The 19,563-nt window shown below is 39.7% G+C and overlaps 1 protein-coding gene across 7 annotated transcripts in view; it reads right to left on the bottom strand.

The window, feature by feature from the left end:
* Positions 1 to 19,563, bottom strand: part of MBD5 (methyl-CpG binding domain protein 5) — a 218,132-nt gene that overhangs the window by 166,281 nt on the left and 32,288 nt on the right. For all 7 annotated transcript variants that reach the window (XM_030579840.1, XM_030579839.1, XM_030579838.1 and 4 more), the window contains exon 2: positions 13,066 to 13,162. The gene's annotated coding sequence lies outside the window, so the exon portion shown is untranslated. The remainder of the gene's footprint in view (positions 1 to 13,065; positions 13,163 to 19,563) is intronic.

Here is a 19,563-nt window from a genome sequence, read left to right on the forward strand (position 1 = left end):
GTCCTAATTATAGGAATCTTCTGATGTGCTACATCCAAAATATGTGAAACTATAAGACAAGATTTCACAAACACTTCCTGGCAGAATTAGAATATTAGAATTAGAAAAACAGTACTTGTTCTAGAGTTATCCAAACTGCTGAGTTTGTGTGGATTGAAACATGTAAAATAAAGCTAAAGCCACTCCACTGCTTATCCCACAAGGTCTTCAGAAAATAGCTGATACTAAAAGAACTTATGGATTTTACCAGTTTCTGTCACAGTAATGTCAATTTTAGAGACAGAAAACCAATTCACTTTAGTATCACATCATTTTGCAATATTTTGCCAGTTAGCAACAAAAATAACAATCAGACAATTTTCAACATAATTTGATCAGTTAGGTAACAGAAAAAAATGGTATGGGAATTTTTATTTTCCCATGAAAAATATGCTTTTTTTGCACCAACTTCTCATTTTGAAGCTTGAAAGCCACTTTAATTTGCAATTTTTTTTTACAATAACTGCTTCAAGAGAGAGTTGAAATCTTCACTACATTCTTGATAAAGATCTTCCTCAGCATGATGCAACTGTAGTATAAGTGGGGATCATTAAATTTAAATAGAAATTGTGTGTATTTAATTTTGGTTTTAACCTTCTTATTCCTATGGAAAGCGAATTTCAACTTGGTGAAAAAGGTAAGAGAATTCTGTTTAGGCAGCCTTTAGCTTCTTTCCTTAATTCAAGATTTCAAATCAAGCATTGAGGGGAGGGATAGCTCAGTGGTTTGAGCATTGGCCTACTAAACCCAGGGTTATAAGCTCAAACCTTCAGGGGGCCACTTAGGGATCTGGGGCAAAAATTGGCCCTGCTAGTGAAGGCAAGGGGCTGGACTCAATGACCTTTCAAGATCCCTTCCAGTTCTAGGAGATTGGTATATCTCCTATTATTATTATTATTTAAAAGATTTGCCTGAAGTCAATGACACTACAGAAGGGGTACATTCATTCCTGTTTATTATTTTTTAAATTGTTTTTTGGTAATCACAAGTAAAGTAACATTCAGGGTCAATGGGTCTTGAGTTCCTAACACATTTAAATATTTTTGAAAATCCCACCATACGATCTAGTCTACGGGTGGAGAAAAATGGCTCAGACCTTCATGAAACAACTGCTTTCCTGTCAAAAGACAGGAAAAGATTAGAGGCACAGATAGCTACACACAAAGGGGTCACTGCTATAAGGACATAACACATATCAAAAATGGCAAATGGCCACCAAGGGTTTAATGACAGATCAGAACAAACTACCTATTAATTTAGACTGGAGACAGACCTAGAAACTAGGGCTGTCAAGTGATTACAAAAATTAATGAGATTAATTGTGTGATTAATTGCACTGTTAAAACAATAACAGAATACTATTTATTTAAATATTTTTGGATGTTTTCAACATTTTCAAATAAATTGATTTCAATTACAACATAGAATACAAAGTGTACAAACTGTACAATGCTGGGGATGTGGGCATTCGGGTGGGGCCAGAGATGAGAGATTAGGGAGTGCAAAGGGGGGGTCTCCAAACTGGGGCCAAGGAGTTTGGAGTGCAGACTTTGGGACAGACTGTGGGTGTGGGAGGAGGTTCAGGGCTGGGGCAGGCGGTTCAGGTGCGGGCTCCAGAGGGAGGTGGAGTGTGGGAAGGGATTCAGGGCGGGGGCAGGCAGCGTGGGGGCGGCGTCAGCGGGTGGGGACAGCGCACAGAGCCCCTAGGCCACTCTTGCGCCTAGGAGCTGGATATGCCGGCTCCTGCCGGGAGCTGTGCAGAGCCAGGGCAGGCATGGACCCTGCCTTACCCCTGCTGTATCGCTCACCAGACTTTTAGTGGCCCGGTCCCTTTTCAACTGGGTGTTCTGGTGAAAACCGGATGCCTGGCAACCCTAGACTATATATGTCTTGCAAGCTGGAGAGGGCATTCACCTGCTGCGGAAATTTGGGCAAGTAAAAGTTGTGTTCTTCCCTCAGGTTACAGATTGGTTAGACAACCTGCTTTTCTTGATACTATGCTTTATCATCATTATAGATAATATAAAAATGTACTACACCTCTACCCTGATATAACGCGGTCCTTAGGAGCCAAAAATCCCTACCATGTTATAGATGAAACCCCGATATATCAGGGTAGTGGTGGCAGGACTCCAGCAGTGATATAAAGAGTCCCAGGCTCCGGCTGCTGTGGGGAGCCCGAGCCCTTTAAATCACTAGCCAAGCTCTGCTGTCGCAGCCTCGAGGTAGCAGCAGCTGGGCTCCAGCGGTGATTTATAGGACCCAGGGCTCCCCGCAGCAGCCGAAGCCCCGGGCCCTTTAAACAGCTGCCTGAGACCTGCTGCTGCAGCCCTGGGGTTACCACACTATATGCAAACCCGTGTTATATTGGGTCGCATTATACCAAGGTAGAGGGGTATTTCAATCTTCCACGTACAATTTTAGAAAGTTAAAATCCAATACAAAGTTTAACAGTATATGTTGTCCATCAATCCTATATTTACATACACAGAACCTGATCATGGCATTTACCAAACGGGTGCATGATCGAGTCCTTATTTACGGTTATATACTGTCCACTACAGAAAGCCATTAAATCAAAATAAAACAAAAAAAGCCACCACGCATGGATCAAGGAGAGAATAGATCCATTAAAGAATCAGAGTGCCTGAGACACTCATTTCCATTTTGCACAATCCTTAATCATGGCCCCCTGAATCCAGCCAATGTGCGAGTCATGCATTTATAATACAGCAGTAAAAATACAGTGTCAAAATGTTTGTTGATAAATGGATCAGATGGATTGTTAGCTTTGATTAATTTATTTGCATTAGCTTAGCAAAAAAGTATCTTAAGGCTTCCTGGGAGACCCTTACTGGTCAATAAAGTACTAGTAACACTGATGGCTAAGAAAATAATAAAATCCCCAAACTAGACATGGCATGTCACACAGTACTCTACTCTGTACAAAACAGCCTTCATCTCTACGACTATTCCCCCTCTTCTATCTGAATTCTAAAACCTGTTAAAGCACTCAGGATGTTAATTAAGGCTCTGGATGCCTTAAATAAACCAGATCTAACAAAGAACATAAGAAAACAAAAAGTTCCATCTCACTGTACATAAATAACAACCCAGGATGCTCACCTTAACAGTGCTGTATGTACACTGAAAACCAAACCAAACCCATCCTCTCTTACTAATACACATTCTTCAGGAATTTTTTGTAGAAAAGATTTAAAAAATTTTGGTGAATGACTTGCCCCCAAAGTTTCACTTTATTTGATTTTATTTAGGGTATGTCTACACTGGCAGAGTTACAGCGCCGCTCAGAGAGCGCTGAAGGGAAACTGCTGTTGTGTGTCCACACTGTCAGCTGTCTGCGCAATAGCATGTTTACACTTGTGACATCTGCAGAGATATTTGGAGCAGTGCACTCTGGGCTGCTATCCCAGAGAGCATTTCTTCCTCTTCTGTGCTAATAGTTGCATCATGACCTCATGCAGAAAGTCCTCTTTAGTTCTTTGTGGCCGCTTTCTAATTCTGTGCAGCCGTTCAGCTGTGATAACACAGAGGGAGGCTGGGCTCCCAAAGTCATATCTGTGAAGCCAAAATGCAGAAGCAATATTGTTTGCAACACGGACCACTGATTCAGTGCTTTAAAAAACAGCCACTATCCACATGTGGCTGAACCCAGGCAAGCACACATGAGCCACAAGACCCCCCTAAATGGTGAGTAACTACAGGGGCAGGGGAAATCAGTGTTCCACGACTGTACTGTACACTGGGCATGTGGCTCTTGGGGAGAGCTAGCACTGCATGGGGCCTTATAATCATTCCTGTGGAGGGTGGATGAAAATCAATGATGTAAAAAAAAAAAATAGAATGGATTTTTTTTAATTTAAATCAGATTTTTTTTGATAAAATGAAAAAAAACCTATCTAAAGATAGTTTTAATTAAGATATCTTTGAGCTATATTGTATCTCATCATGGAATACGGATTAGAAATTCTAATTCTATAGTATGAGACAATATATTCATGTAATGTTTAAGAAAAGTTTTGTAAAAGAGTTTCAATAGTTCACAGATTAGGGACCCAATCTTAAGGTGTTCCACAGGCTTCTGTATAGATTATTTAGGTTAATCTTTCTATCTACCCAAGGGACTCAGTGCTCAGTCACTCTAGAAGATACCACCAGAGACGCCTAATTTTGCAGTTCTCAAACTGTGGATTTGCGTCTCCAGAGGTAACATGCTTGTTAACAGCAAAAATGTTTTAAAATAAATAAATAATATATAGAGGTGAGAAACAACAGAACTCAACAGTATTGTCCCTCTGCGAATTTGTATATACAGAGTCAACTCCTTACCTCTTTCTAAAAGAGCAAAGTTTCAAAAAGTTCAATGAATAGAACATTGTTGGGGGTGGAATAGATCGGGACAAGGAGAAGAAGTCTGGAGATAAATGTGAGAGTGGAGGGACATATGCTTTTTTGGTTAAAATATTATGTTTGCTGTTGAAAAAAATCCAGAATACTTAACGTTGTTGTTTTAGACATTTAAATTATGTTATTTAACTGTCTGTCTATCTGGTGATGTTCTCCTCCTAATACAGCATGCCAAGAAAATCCTCCAAATATTAATGATTAACCTTTTGAATTGGAGACAGTTCACCTCCCAATGACTTCATAAATATCTGCTTCAATTACCTTTCATAAATGAAATAACCAATCATTCATTCTCTGATATAGCTGTAAAACTAATCTGAAAAGTTTTAAAAATAAATCACTGTTTAAAATGTATAGTGTGTATCTTCTAAAAATGTAACCTACATCTATCTCTGAGTTGTGAAGAATATGTATTAAGGTTATAACAACCAACAAGAATACACTTCTATGTAGAAATCCATGATTACATCAAGTCTTCCTGACTAGTGATTTAAATCATGATTTAAATCAAATCCACCCTGTTCCTGTTCCCACATTTTCCACAGGCTGTGTTCATAATGGAAGACATCTCGCTGCTAAGGGTGGGCAGGAAATCAAGGGAGGGTCTTCTCCAATACTGCGGCTTCCACTCTGGTCCTTATGCGGCTCGCGTTTGTGCAGGAATGGTCTCCCCCACCACCCCAGTGACGGCAGAGTGGCATGGGAAAGTTACCCTTAATAGAGCAAGAAACAGCAGCTCTGCCGAAGAACCTGTGGCAGCGGAAAGCCCAGTATCTCCATGACAGTTTCCTGGAGATCTCTGAGGCAGATTTCCATGAAGTGAGGGAGTCAATCAACACCGTGTTCCGCTGCTCAGACTAGGCTGGTACGTGCATCATACAGACACAAGCCTGCTTTTTGCAACCCTCCTGCCCCCAACAACTTGCTTCAGTGAATCCCAAAATCAAAGCCACTTATCAGGGGCCTCCTCTCCTTTTTGCACTTTGCCAAGATCTGACAGCTGTGACTGGCTAGCCTCCTCCAGGATAGAGAAGAGCTCCAGGCTGCATGCATCTCTGGCCTCCGAGCTGTCCTCTGCCTCTGGGTCCTCCTGCCCCTCCACATCCTCATTCAAGATATCTTCCTCCTGGCTCGGTCCACTCTCGACTGGCACGCAAGCCATCCAAGTATCCACAGTGGACTTAGCAGTGGAGGTGGCGTCGCCACCAAATATTGCATCCAGCTCTTTGTAGAACTAGCATGTCGTTGGCACAGCACTGGAGCAGCAGTTTGCTTCCTGCACCTTGTGGTAGGTGCTCCGCAGCTCCTTCACATTGACCCTGCATTGCAGCGTGTCCTGGTCATGGCCCCTTTCTGTCATGCATCGTGAAATCTGTCCATACAGCTGGAGCGCAGCTGGGACTGGACAGCCTCCTCTCCCCAAATCCTGATTAGGTCCAGCAGCTTGGAATTGTTCCAAGCGGGGGATCGCTTGGTGCGTGAAGCAGACATGGTCACCTGGAAAGATGCACTGAGACCACTGCATGTGTCACTGAGCAAACAGAAAAGGGACTTTCAACATTCCCAAGGAATTTAAGGGGCCGGGATGACGGTTGGTCAACTGAGGCCAGGGCAGTAGAGTTCAAAGCGATGACCAGAGAAGCGAGAACAGGCATTGTGGGAACCTCTCAGTGGCCAATTGCAGCATTAGCAGCAAAGAATCCTGTGGCACCTTATAGACTAACAGATGTTTTGGAGCATCAGCTTTCGTGGGTGAATACCCACTTCCTCAGATGCATGTCATCTGCAGACATGCATCTGAGGAAGTGGGTATTCACCCACGAAAGCTCATGCTCCAAAACGTCTGTTAGTCTATAAGGTGCCACAGGATTCTTTGCTGCTTTTACAGATCCAGACTAACACGGCTACCCTCTGATAATTGCAGCATTGTAATCAGCCAGGGTGTCTATACTGGCACTGCGGCGCTGCACCTCCTGCACAGAAAGCTGTATGCCTCTCATCGGGGTGTTTTTTTTTGTTTTTTTTGTTTTTTTTACAGAGCTGCAACTGCGCAATTTCTGCACACTAAATGGCTTGGCAGTGTGTACATCTCGGGAATTACAATGCAGAAAGCTGCTTTACTGTGCATAAACCTGCCAGTGTAGACAAGGCCTTAGTAAACTTCATTTATGTTGGTTGATTTTTAAGTTTATATAAGCAACAAGCAATTCAACTAAATGAAACAGGCAAGGACAGGTAAATTAGAGCATATTTTAAAGGCTGTGCTTATCCAAAAGCAAATAATCTATTCACTGTGAGTCTGTATCATAATGTGTACACAGACTGTCTTAAAAAACTCAAAAGCTTTTCTGCGTGCCAGCAAAACAGACAACACTGGAAGAATCTACCTATATTACACAGAGAAAGCTTTCTATTTCATATGCTTGTTGAACAGAACAGTTAACATAGCTGGAGGAAAACTGCCCTCTTGATAAAGTCTTGGTACTGTATTTATGCTTATGCCAACAGGTGATAAAAATATGGAGAATCAGAGAGCTAATTTTATAAAAATAAGATTAGTAACCTACAGATATCCAAAGCAGAAGGAAGAACTGGTTTCTCTACCAACCTTTCCAAGCAAACTCTCTAATTGGGAAGCCTTTCAGAAATGCCACCTCCTAGATGCCACCATTGTACCATCATCCAAAGTATTACATATGTTCATTACACATTTTAAGGGTGTTCATCACTTCGGTATTTGTAGATACTGGATTCACAAAAGTAATATAAGGACAAGGAAAATAAGAGCAAAATTCTATCCAGATTTAGGCTGAAACATTTAGTGATACATGACCATTCATACGTTATAAGTTAAAGGAAATAAATAACTGGTAAAATGTTAAACACTATAAAAAGAAGTGCCTTTCCTCCCCTAGACTTTCAGATCACAGTTTTTTTCTTAACCCAAATGCAAAATATGATATCACAGAATGGGTTCTCTTTCCCCAACAGCGTGAGTAGTCTACACCCAAGCAAACAAAACACATTCAAAGGCTTCCCTTGCCAAAAATAAACGGGTCAAAAAAAATGTCTTTTCCCTTGCCACAATGGTACAAGAACAGTTCATACAAACATGCCTCCCTCTCAAGGATTAAGCCAACGTCTTTTAAATAAAAAAGTTCTCCACCACAGGGTTCAAACAGAAAACTACCTTCTCTCCTTCTTTAGCTTAGTCTCTCTCCAACAAGACTGCCACTGTTTGTTTCCTTCTTTTATATTTGCGACTCATGACAGGTCATGAATAGGGCCCTACCAAAATCATAGCCATGAAAAATGCATCATGGACCATGAAATCTGATCTCCCACCGTGAAATCTGGTCTTACCATCTACTATGCAGATTTCACAAGGGAGATGAACATTTCTCAAATTGGGGGTCCTGACCCAAAAGGGAGATGCAAAGGGGTCACAAGGTTATTTTAGGGGCATCACGGTATTGCCACCCTTATTTGTGCACTGCCTTTAGAGCTGGACAGCCGGAGAATGGCAGCTGTTGGCCGGGCGCCCAGCTCTGAAGGCAGTGCCCCGCCAGCAGCAGTCCATCCCATGCCATCCTTACTTCTGCACTGCTACCTTCAGAGCTGGCGGCCAGAGAGTGGTGGCTGCTGACTTAGGGCTCAACTCTTCAGGCATCAGCACAGAAGTAAGGGTGGCAATACCATATCATATCATGCCATCCTTACTTCTACACTGCTGCTGGCGGTGGCTCTGCCTTCAGAGCTGGGCTCTCGGCCAGCAGCTGCCACTCTCCAGCTGCTCAGGACCCTACAAATACAAAACAGTGAAATTTCAGATTTAAATAGATGAAATCATGACATTTAGTATTTTTAAAATCCTATGTCTGTGAAATGGAACAAAATGGACCGTGAATTTGGTAGGCCCTAGTCATGACGTTCAGCTGTGTGTATTCCAAACCCTTTAATTATTTCTTGTCTGCTTTCAATCTAGGGAAACAAAGTATTGAACTGAGGTTGTCCAAGTGGATCCAGGACCTAATAAACGAGAGGCCTATTTGGCTCAGATGCACATTACACCCCTTAACATAGGAGAAGAGGGGTGAATGATATTAGGTGGCAGTTAGCACCTTTAAAGTTAAACTTTGTCCAAGAGCCAAGAAGCTGAAAACCTTACAATAAGAAAAACGTTACTTAACCAGGACAGATATTTAAAAGAACTGAAGACACAAACACACTCCACACTCTTCCAACAGTACTAACTAGATAGTAATCCAGATTTGGGCCACTGAGCTGTGCCCCTGTTTGAGTCTAGTCCTGATGCTCTATCAGCCTTGGTCTGACCCACTACTAAAATCCAAAATTCACAATTTTACACTGCTCGAATCAGGCATCAAGATCTGCGGAATGAGCTCTTCCCTGTCACATCACTGCTGCCCAAATGTGTAAAAAGAAGAAGAGAATTAGTTCTACATGCTGGACAAACTTTCTGCTAAATAGATCGGTTTTCAATGGGTTGCACTGAATGGTCCTGCATTGCTGATTAAAAGAGCACACCAGAATTAGCAGCATCCTACCACAAAACCAGTTTTAGAAAACAAGGAAGAGCCTACAGTACTAAAATTTAAAAAAATGCAGATGTGCAAGCTAAAAATAATGGTTGCTTACAACTCAATGAATATTAGGTACAAGAGCATGTGTATATTCACATTTTAAACAAATGCAAATTAAGTATAAAATAAAACATAATCAGCTTGCCTGCCACAAAAGAGGAGAGGTTTTCTTTGAGCAGGAACTCCAAAGATATAATTTCTGTTCTCAGACAGACATACTAAATAGCCTTAGACAAGTTACAAACTCTTTGATAAACCCTTCTATAAAATGGAGATAATAGGATTCTCTCTCACACAGAGGTGGACATTAATTAGTCAATGAGCTAAATTCACATGGCAACATGTAGAAGTATTATTATTACTATTTCTACTATAGTAGTGCCTATAAATCTCAGTCAATGATCAGGGCCCCACTGTGCTAAATACTGTACAAACAAACAACCAAGATGAAAGTCTTGGCTAGAGTACTTGTCACCTAGGCATCAGACAGGACAGAACAGGTAGATGAGACAAACATGAGGCTGGGAGAATGAGAAAAAAATTTTAAAAAGCAAACAAAAACAGGATTGCATAAAAACAGAAATTTCAACTTGCCAGTTGCCTAACAAATGCCAGAGAGTACTGATTTGTAAATATCACTGTATAGGTATGTTTCAGGGAGGGACTGAATTTCAGTGGAGTTTTATCAGGTACAAAGTTATACCAGACATGAATTTGACCCAGCATTTCAACATGGAAACCACAGTATGCCCTCCTTCTTGTGGTAGGCATGGAAATTATTCTACACATTTGATATGTACTGATAATAAAATATGTAACAAACAAAATGCCCCCTGAAATGTGTGTTAACTGAAGTAGATTCATGCTTTACTTAGAAAACAGGAAAACAAAATAAAAATTATGAAAGTTTCAAAGATGGAAATTTAGTCCCATTTATTGTACAGGAGGGTATAATTTCTGATACTGAAACATATGGCTATCAAATGGAAATCTGAAGTATTTACCCAAATTCACAATGATTTCAGAAGCAGAGATGGCTCCTGTAATGTAACCTGGTTTAAAAGAGCATAAAATACTGCCCTACTAACAGGAACTATTAACAAGTTTTAACAATCTGTACAAATATTTACTGAACTGATGGAACATGTATTAAATGTCAGACAGATACCTGAAGACTGATGAGGAATTAAAGTAGCAAGTGTGTAGTTTCGAGGTTTCATTATACATTCAATTAAATAAAAAGACATTATGTAATTAAATCCTAATTTAATCTTAAAGTCTATAGAAGACTTTAAGAAATGTGATCTATAGAGTATGCGTAAATTAATCAGAAATGTCGTTTAAACTAGTTTTAGTTTTTAAGCTACATCTATTTTTTTACTCAACTTTTTCAAAGAAAATAAATGAACAAAACCAGAAATTACAGCATAGCCAAGAAATTTTTACAAGGGTGGTAGCTCTCCATCCCAAGATGCAAAACAGGAAATAAGTTTTGGTGCAATACCACACACCTATTTGTAGTCTGAAATGCACAACCTGAAAGAAACAACCACACAATAGACCAGTCAGTTATGATACTTTTATTCCACCATGTAAAGAGTGAGTCCAAGGACTAAATTACTTTTTAGGATTTTGGTATTGTAGCATATGCTGTGCATCCTAATAATCTGCACTTTTTAAAAATATATCCTCCGTCCTACATATGCACAGAGTATGCATGGGAAAGACGCCAAACTGATATATATTATATAATCTCTATCACAAAACTTAAAATAAAAACAAAAAGCTCTGAAATGTGTAACTAACATTCGCAAAGACATGCTAAAACAATAGAGAATCCAGGCTAAGGACTCTTCCGATAGCACAATAACTATAAGAATAATGGCTGTTCACTTGGTCCCTTGCTCCATAGGCAAGCAGAGGTTGGAAGCAATGGAGAGCCAGCCAAATAAGCTCCTGTAGTAGGCATGGACTGTCTCATATTGCAACCTTTCTGACGAAGAGAGGCACTGGACTTCTGAGAAAAGTAGGGAGAATGAATGGGAAGAAAATGTCGGTCCATACCTGAAGTGTTTTAAGGGGATGTGTAGAACATTTAATTTGACATTGGAAGGCCTCCTGGGCAAATCATATTTTTGAACTGTACGCAACTGACCCCCACTCTTTAACATGCAGCTCCACTCTGAAAACTGACGTAAAAATGTGTGTGGGTGTGTACATATATTCTCAATGACTTCCATATGAATTTTCTAATGCTTTGTCTACACTACTACTTTTGTTGTTCAGGGGTATGAAAAATACTCACCCCTGAGTGACATAAATTTTACTGGCAAAAGTGCTGGTGTGGGTAAAGCTATGCTGGCAGGAGAGGCTCTCCTGCTGATATAGCTAACGGCGACTCACTGGGGTGGTTTAATTATATCAGCAGGAGAGAACTCTCCTGCTGGCAAAAAGCATCTACCCAGTAGACCTTACAGTGGCATAGCTGTGCTGCTGTAAGGTCTGTAACATAGACATAACCTCAGTTTACAAGCAACAGTTAGGACCCTACCAAATTCATGGTCCATTCTGGTCAATTTCACAGCCACAGGATTTGAAAATTAGTAAGTTTCACATTTTCAGAAGGGAGTTGTGGGGGGTTGCAATGCTGTTGTGGGGGGGGTCATGGAATTGCCGCCTTCACTTTTATGCTGTCTTCAGAGCTGGGCACTGAAAGCAGCAGCTGCAGAGCTACCTGCAGCTGGAGGAGGCTCCTGGAGGTGGCGTTGAGTCTGATCCCCTCCCATGCTGCTGGGAGCATGCCAGCCAGGGGCTCCTAGCTGCTAGTCCAGACCAGCTGGGTAGGGACAGGACTTATTCTTCCTCTGCACAGCCTCTCTCAGGGAAGATCAGCCCCACCTCCAGATACCTTCCTTGGCTGCATGAAGTTCTGTGACTGGGCAGCAGGAGTTTCTCAGAGGTGGAAGTAGGTCCAATCTCCCCAGTGCAGCTGGGAGCACCCCAGCCAGGGGCTCCTAGCTGCTAGTCCCAGCCAGTGGTGGATTAATACAAAGGCCCAGATGGCCTGTGCCCAGGGGCCCCGTCCAATTTGGGCCCCCCCTGAAAAACTGGCATCCCAAGCCCATCTAACTAAATTGTACACGAATTAAACTGGCCTGACAGGAGTTTACTATATTACAAAATTATTTCTTGATTGCTTTGCTTATTGATCAGCTGTATTGGCAATCAAATGTTTACAATATAGTCATCAATAAATTTCATGTCTCAGATTAAATTTAACAAAAATGGAAAGGGAGTTGGGGGAGGGCAATAAAATTTCAAATCTCCATTTATTAACTATAAATAGATTAATTCTTCATGTTACAACAGTATCTAAAGTTTTAATTACTTATTCAATTTACCAGTAAGTATAATGGATAGAAAAACGCATATGAGAAGTCTCCTGAATGTCTGACGTGTTTTGGTGGCCAGAGTCCATACACTTCAGAATAAAGATAAATATCAAAAGCAAAGCGCATGCTGGGTTTTAGCGGCACAACTTAATTAAAATCAATTAGAGTCATACACTTAAAATCCTACACAAAAATCTATCATTATATTTTACATTATATGTTGTTTACAATTTCTTTTCCATATATAAACTCTAATCCTCCAAACAGATTATCTACCCGCTCTTTATATTCAAAAACATTACATTCTAGGTATCACACACACTACACATAAATAGTGCAGTTATGAGGGGCTATAGAAAACTAAACAGAAGGAAGACTAGCTGAATAAAGTTTCCTATTTTTATAACCTAAGTAAAAAGGAAGCTATGCGTTCTTATTAGTACTATGATGATTACCCTTATAATAGACATTCACACTTCTGAAGAATTGAGTTGGGCTTCCTAACTTTTTGTGCTGTTCTTTATAGGACGTATTTGAGATAAAAAAAACAAAATGTATTAGTTTGTATACACGTATTTAAATATAGACAAACTTTTACCTACCTTTGATGTCTAAAAACCCAGATTTTAAGGATTTTGTCTGTAAACACTATGTTCTTCAACACTTATATATCCAAAAACCAACATTCTCCAGTATGACCTAAAAACACAAACAGTACACAAGTCAGACTGATTTTAGCTTAATTGGGCTCTTGGAAACAAAATACAAGTACAAACATGAATAATGCTGTTAGCTTACAATACATTCTCTTTTATTTTAATTCTTCAACTACAGTAATAAAATATTATGAATAAGATTTTAAATGCACCAAATTCAAGAAATCCATAGCTATGGTTCCTAAAGCAATAACACCATTAAAATTACCACCTAATATGTTAAAGAACACACAAAAGCAATACTGAACATACAGACTGGAAGTTAAAGAAGAATACTGAAAGAAAATTAAACTATATCCAGTACAACTCTGGAGAATTAAAACTGTTTAAGCGAGAACTTTCAGAAGAGAAACCCTGAAATTTAAAGCTGCAGTTTTCACAGACAACTTTGTTCAAGGACAAATCTAAATCATAAAATGCCATTTGTTAGTATTTGTGTTCTCAAAAATAAATAAAATATGGATTAATTTATTACAATGGATAGAATTTTCTGTACCTACATACATTTACATGTCAGAAATCAAATTAAATTTTCAAACTGTGGTGGGACATGACATATTGATTCATTTAGAATTTAATTTATATGTTAAAATGCCAGTGGAAAGACACTCCACTGACTGCCAAGGGTCAATAGTTCAGCTATCAGTCTAACACATGAAGTAAGTAGTTTCATTTATCTTTAATTCTTTTATTGTGGTCAACCATATTTCTACAGATAGTATTTGTTTTTGTATGATTGGAGCCTATTATTGCAATGTGTAGCTTGTGGGTGGACAGCTGCACCTGTGTAAGGCTCCATTAATTATATTAATAGACTCCACATGAACACTGTAGCCTACCCACATGATACCCAAGGCAGGATCAGGGCCACAGCGATTAAGTACATTTCAAGGCATCTGTTTTTTGTCAAAAATTCTAAATCTGTGTTAGCATGCCTGCTATAATTGAGAAGCTATACTATCTCAGTTTTGCTGTATGACTTTATCTGTACTGCCAACATTTGATCTATACAGTCAATTTTTTTTTCCATGTTCAATATAAGTCAGTAAATGAGGGCTTTATGCTGTATCCACTGACGCTGATGGTAAAGTGCCCAGTAACTTCAGTGATGCAAGAGTTGGTGGTAAATAACTTTCTTCTGAAGGGCTCCTAAACTGAACTGGTTCCATCAGTTTCCGAAGATGACCTTTTCAAATAGAGTCTCTGCCCACAAAGTATCAAAGGAAAACTATTTATTATATTTGTTACATACATTTTAATTACTGTATGTCTGCATTTCTCATGTTTGTAGAAAAAGAAGCACCGAATTAAACTATTTTTTTAAAGTGCATTTTAGTGACAATTCTTTCTAGACTATATGAAAAATACAACAAAAATAGTAAGAATGAGATTTGTCATAGTTGTAGTTTAAAAACAAATCCTCTGCTCCCTCATAGTACATTACATATATTTATATTTTTTATCACGAGACAGCCCCACAAAAAAACAAAACAGTTATGTTTAGCAATGGTATATGGATATATAACTCAATTGACAGAGGTATAAAAATTTGAGAACTGATAGTTTCTGATTAAATAGATTTAATTCTTAAAAAAAAATTCTAGGTTACTCAGACTGGTCTGAATACCACTGCTCTATTCTGAGCAGAAACCTACTCTTCCATTTTTGCAAAAATGATCATTGGAGTTCTCAAGAACCAAAGTCTTTGCAGCAGAGTTAAACTTAGATTAGCAATTAATAATCTAGGACATAATTTTCAGCAGAGATCTGGCTGCTGAAGCTGTGCTTATCATCACAGAGAGCAGCCAGCTCAATTTAGACTACGTTTCTAGAAAGAATGACATTCCTGACCCTTTTTCTCTTTAACTCTTCCCCTCCCGCCAAACCCTTCATTCCCTCCTCTCATTATTCATGTATGTCTTTTGCTATTTTATTTCTGTTACCCCCACATTAACATTTAATGGCTATGGTAGGATTGTCTGGTCTTCCAGCTTTGACATGTAAAACTGTGTAATTGGATAATTCTATTGGAGATCCCCTGAGGCGCACAGTATTTGGAAACATATCATTTACTGTTTTTTACTTTTCATAGTCTGTTTCTGTAGAAAAATCAATAAAAATTAATCAAAACAATTTTCGGTTACTATTGTTCTTGAAGTCTACTGTACAGTACCTGACTCTATTGTAAGCCTTTTGAAATCATAAAAATTTACAAACAGCTGGAAAAAAATCATTCACTCTTGCTATAAGAAAAAGAAACCCAATTAGTGATATTTTACTATTCTTAAAAAAAAAACAAAAACATGCTGCTGGAATGTGGGCACATAAGAACATAGGAATGGCCATGCGAGGTCAGACCAATTGTCCATCTAGCCCAGTATCCTGTCGTCAAACAGTGGACAGTGCTAGATACTTCAGAGAGACTGAACAGACCAGAGCTATTATCGAGTGATCATCCCCTGTCGTTCAGTCCTAGCTTCTGGCAGTCAGAGATTTAGGGATACCCAGAGCATGGGATTGAGTACCTGACCATCTTGGCTTATAGCCACTGATGGACCTATCCACAGATTATCCATTGCTGCAGTATAAAGTAAGAGCCATTTCTAATCAAATTAAAAGCAGAATACACATTCTAAACTACATTTAAAAAATAATCTTAAGTTGTACCAAATAGCCAAACATGTTGATATTTGTCTTCAGTTGGCCCATTATGTCATCCTCCACTGTCCACTTGTTAAAATGGTCATAACAAGCATGCTTTCATGCTTTCTCCCATGCTATTCATTAATCTTAGAATGTGCTCCCTGTAAACATCAGCAAAAGCTACCTCATTACCCACTTTCAAAACTCTCCTTTGCCATGATGCCTACAAAACACTTGACACCAGCTAGGCTGTTCGTGTGCCCTGATCACTGCCTGTCATGATGACTAATATTTCTCATTGTTCCCTTGTACTCCCCCATGTACCAGTTGTTGCATCTTATGCTTAGACTATGAGCTCCTCGGGGTAGGGACCATCTTTTTGTTCTGTTTCTGTACATGCCGAGCAGAATGGGGCTAGGTCTCCTAGATGCTACAATATTACAAATAATAAACAGCAACATTAAGTTAGATTCATGAACAGATAGGTCATATATTATTTATTTGTTCCTGAATCCAACTGCTTTTCAAATATGAAAAAAGAATTTCAATATGTGTATGAATATGGGTAAACATGAAACATTACGTTTGCATGTTGATGCCAAGATAACCATAAGCTTGAGGTTGCCACCAGACCCCTGGACATTGCCTAATACCAAAAAGTGAGTTTCTTAAAACTGCACAAATGTTTTATGAAAAGGGTGAATGGAAAGATCTCATGTGTTTTTCAAGCTGACAAAATGTCCTTATAAAGCAGTTCTATTTTCTTGAGGTGCTGTTTTCTTTTTACACTATCTGGTCCAGCTTAAATTTTTTTTGTCACTAGTTGATATTGTGAACACATTTTGTCCAAATATAAGAGGAAACAGTCACATACTGGAAGAAGTTACAATCTAGGTCCGAAATCCTGCAATTGGATCTGTTCAACTAGGGTCCTTGTGCCCATATGGAATCCTATTAGTTTTAATGAGGCTCCTAATGGGGGTAGGGGTCTGTTCATGCCAAACCACAAAAAACTGTGTGTGTGTGTGTGTGTGTGTGTGTGTGTGTGTGTGTGTGTGTGTAAAAATAATTCCTATATGAAGTCTGTAAGTATAGCAGCTAAAAATTCAGTTGCTTCAGCTTTTTCTTCCTGAGGGGGCCAAATTCTATACTGATATAAATCCAGTAATTCCAACGAAGTTAAGTGTGTTACACTATTGTAAATAAGCCTGTTCTATAGCCCACTAAGGAAATGAAAAGATTCACATTGAGTTCACAGGTGGATTTGGACCAGGACCAACAGGTACAGAATTCAGATCACTTTCTCCAGTTACCGGAATATTTGGGAAAGAAACCATTTGTGAACCAAAAAAATAGATTTTGGTATCCAACAATGAATTTCCACTGAAAGAGAGTTTGTTTTACTTGCATGAAAAGAAATTAAACAAATTAGTTTGATGAGGAATTGCATCATGCTAAAATCTGTAACAGAGAAATTTTTCTGATCTCTGAAGCCATTTTATTGCATAGAAATTTTATTATAAAGAACAGTTAGAAAATCTGTACAGAGATATAAAAGAATGAAAGTGAAAGTTTTGCAAAACATTAGATCTTATCAAAATAGTTAAAAGCTAATTTGGACCAGATATATGTGAAGTGAGATATTCATTAAACAGAATGAAGTCTGTAGACTGAATATTATTATATATATCCATCCCATCCTGGGAATATCTGACTTAAAATAAAATTTGATAATGTACACTAGAACAAAAAATTGAAAGCATTAATGAAATATTTATTGATAACTACAATGCTGTTAAATTTCAGGGTTATTTTAGAATTTTCACACCATGCAATTTCAGCTATTCTAATAAGGGTTAACAAGACATATGTCATCAAAGTCCTAAATAATATACAGCAGGAAATGATGTGCTTTTTTTGGTTTCATTATATGTTTAAAGGCAGTAGCATACATTTTTTAAATCAGTGGTCTCCAACCGGTCAACTGAGGCTCCCCCAGTCGATTGCAATCTCTGGCGGTGCAGTGTAGTTGTTGCTAAGGCTGACTCCCTATCCTGGCCCTACGCCGTTCTTGGAAGTGGCGAGCATGGCCCCACGTCCCCAGGGGCAGGGGTCTCCCTCTGCGCACTGCTCCTGCCTGAAAGCACTGTCCCCGCAGCTCCTACTGGCCAGGAGAGCTGCGGGGGCAGTGCTTCTGGAGTGGGGCAGCAGGCAGAGCCACGTGCCCCTCCCCCTCGCAGGGGCGCATTGGCCCCTTCTGGGAGCGGTGTGAGGCCGAAGTAGGCAGGGAGTCTGCCTTAGCCTCACTGTGCCCACTGCCAACTGGGAGCCGCCAGAGGTAAGTGCTGCCTGGCGGGAGGCCTCACCCCAACCCCCTCCTGAAGCCAGCACCCCATACCCCATTCTGCACCCTGAACCCTCTCCTGCACACCAAACCCCAGCCATGACCCTCCTCTCAGAGCCCCTGTACCCCCTCCTGCATCCCAAAACTCCACCCCAGCCTGGAGTCCCCTCCTGCACCCAAACTCCCTTTTAGAGCTTGTATCCCTCACTCCCTCTTGCACCCCAACCTCAGCCCAGAGCCCCCTCCCACACTGCAAACCCCTTGGCACCAGCCTAGAGCCCATACCACCCTCCTGAACCCCAACCCCAGCCTGGTGAAAGTGAGTGAGGGTGGGGGAGAGCAAGCAATGGAGGAGGGGGAATGGAGTGAACTGGGTGGGGCTTTGGGGGAAGGGGTGGGGCCTCAGAGAATGGGCGGGGTAGATCCTGGGGTGCCCTTAGATTCAAAAAAATGATCTTGAGTGTAAAAAAAGGTCGAAGACCACTGTTTTAAACGAACAGTTACTTTATATCCACTCGTTTAAAATTATCAGGTCTTGTCGAACTTATTTTTGGCGGAGAATGTTATATGAAACTGCAGAACTAGCGAGATAATGACACAAAAATAGATAAGGGAATGAAACATTAGCAATTGAGAGAGTTTAACTAAAAATCCCTTCCTATTTTTAACTTATTTTATTCTTTGTATTAACATCTATTTAATTCAATCGTCTGAGGAACATGTGTGAAATATACAGCTCTTTATTAAAGATTAAAGACCCCAACTTTTTCATTTGAGGGCTTAGAAAGCTCCCACTGTGGTTCTTCAAAGAGACCTCCAGAAAGAACAAGCAATATGTGGGACCAGTATATATTAAGGCAATTCACACCTGTATCTTGCTGTACAAAGCAGGGTTTACAACGGTGCATCTTACTTTAATATGTTGCTAGATTAAGCTGCACTGATGTAAAGCCACTGTGCCACTGGTGCAATTTATCTACATTAGGCGGTTTGTACCTCTATGTAGTCGCATTGGTGTCAATTTTCTTAAATGTAGACAGAACCTTAGTATTCCTGATAGCTCTACATGAAAAAAACAAACAAACAAACAACTCTTTCGTAGAGAATACAAGATCACAAATCAGAGACAAAATACAGCTGCATCATAATGAGTCTATGAGTCTAACTCCACTTTATCCCCCTTAACCCAAAAGACAAACATGTATCTTTTCTTTTCAAGTCAACTTTAACAGAAGTCTCTTAACTAGCAGTTGAATTGTTTTCAGTCTAAAAATGTTTTCAAAGATGAATATTTTTAAATTTTAGCAGAAGCTATCAGTCATTATCTTCGAGAAAAACCTGACTTTACTCATTTCTGTCCCAATAAGTCTATATCATCTGTTCAAAGCACTTTGGGT

This window comes from Gopherus evgoodei, chromosome 11, assembly GCF_007399415.2.
Source record: "Gopherus evgoodei ecotype Sinaloan lineage chromosome 11, rGopEvg1_v1.p, whole genome shotgun sequence".
Classification (NCBI taxonomy): Eukaryota; Metazoa; Chordata; order Testudines; family Testudinidae; genus Gopherus; species Gopherus evgoodei.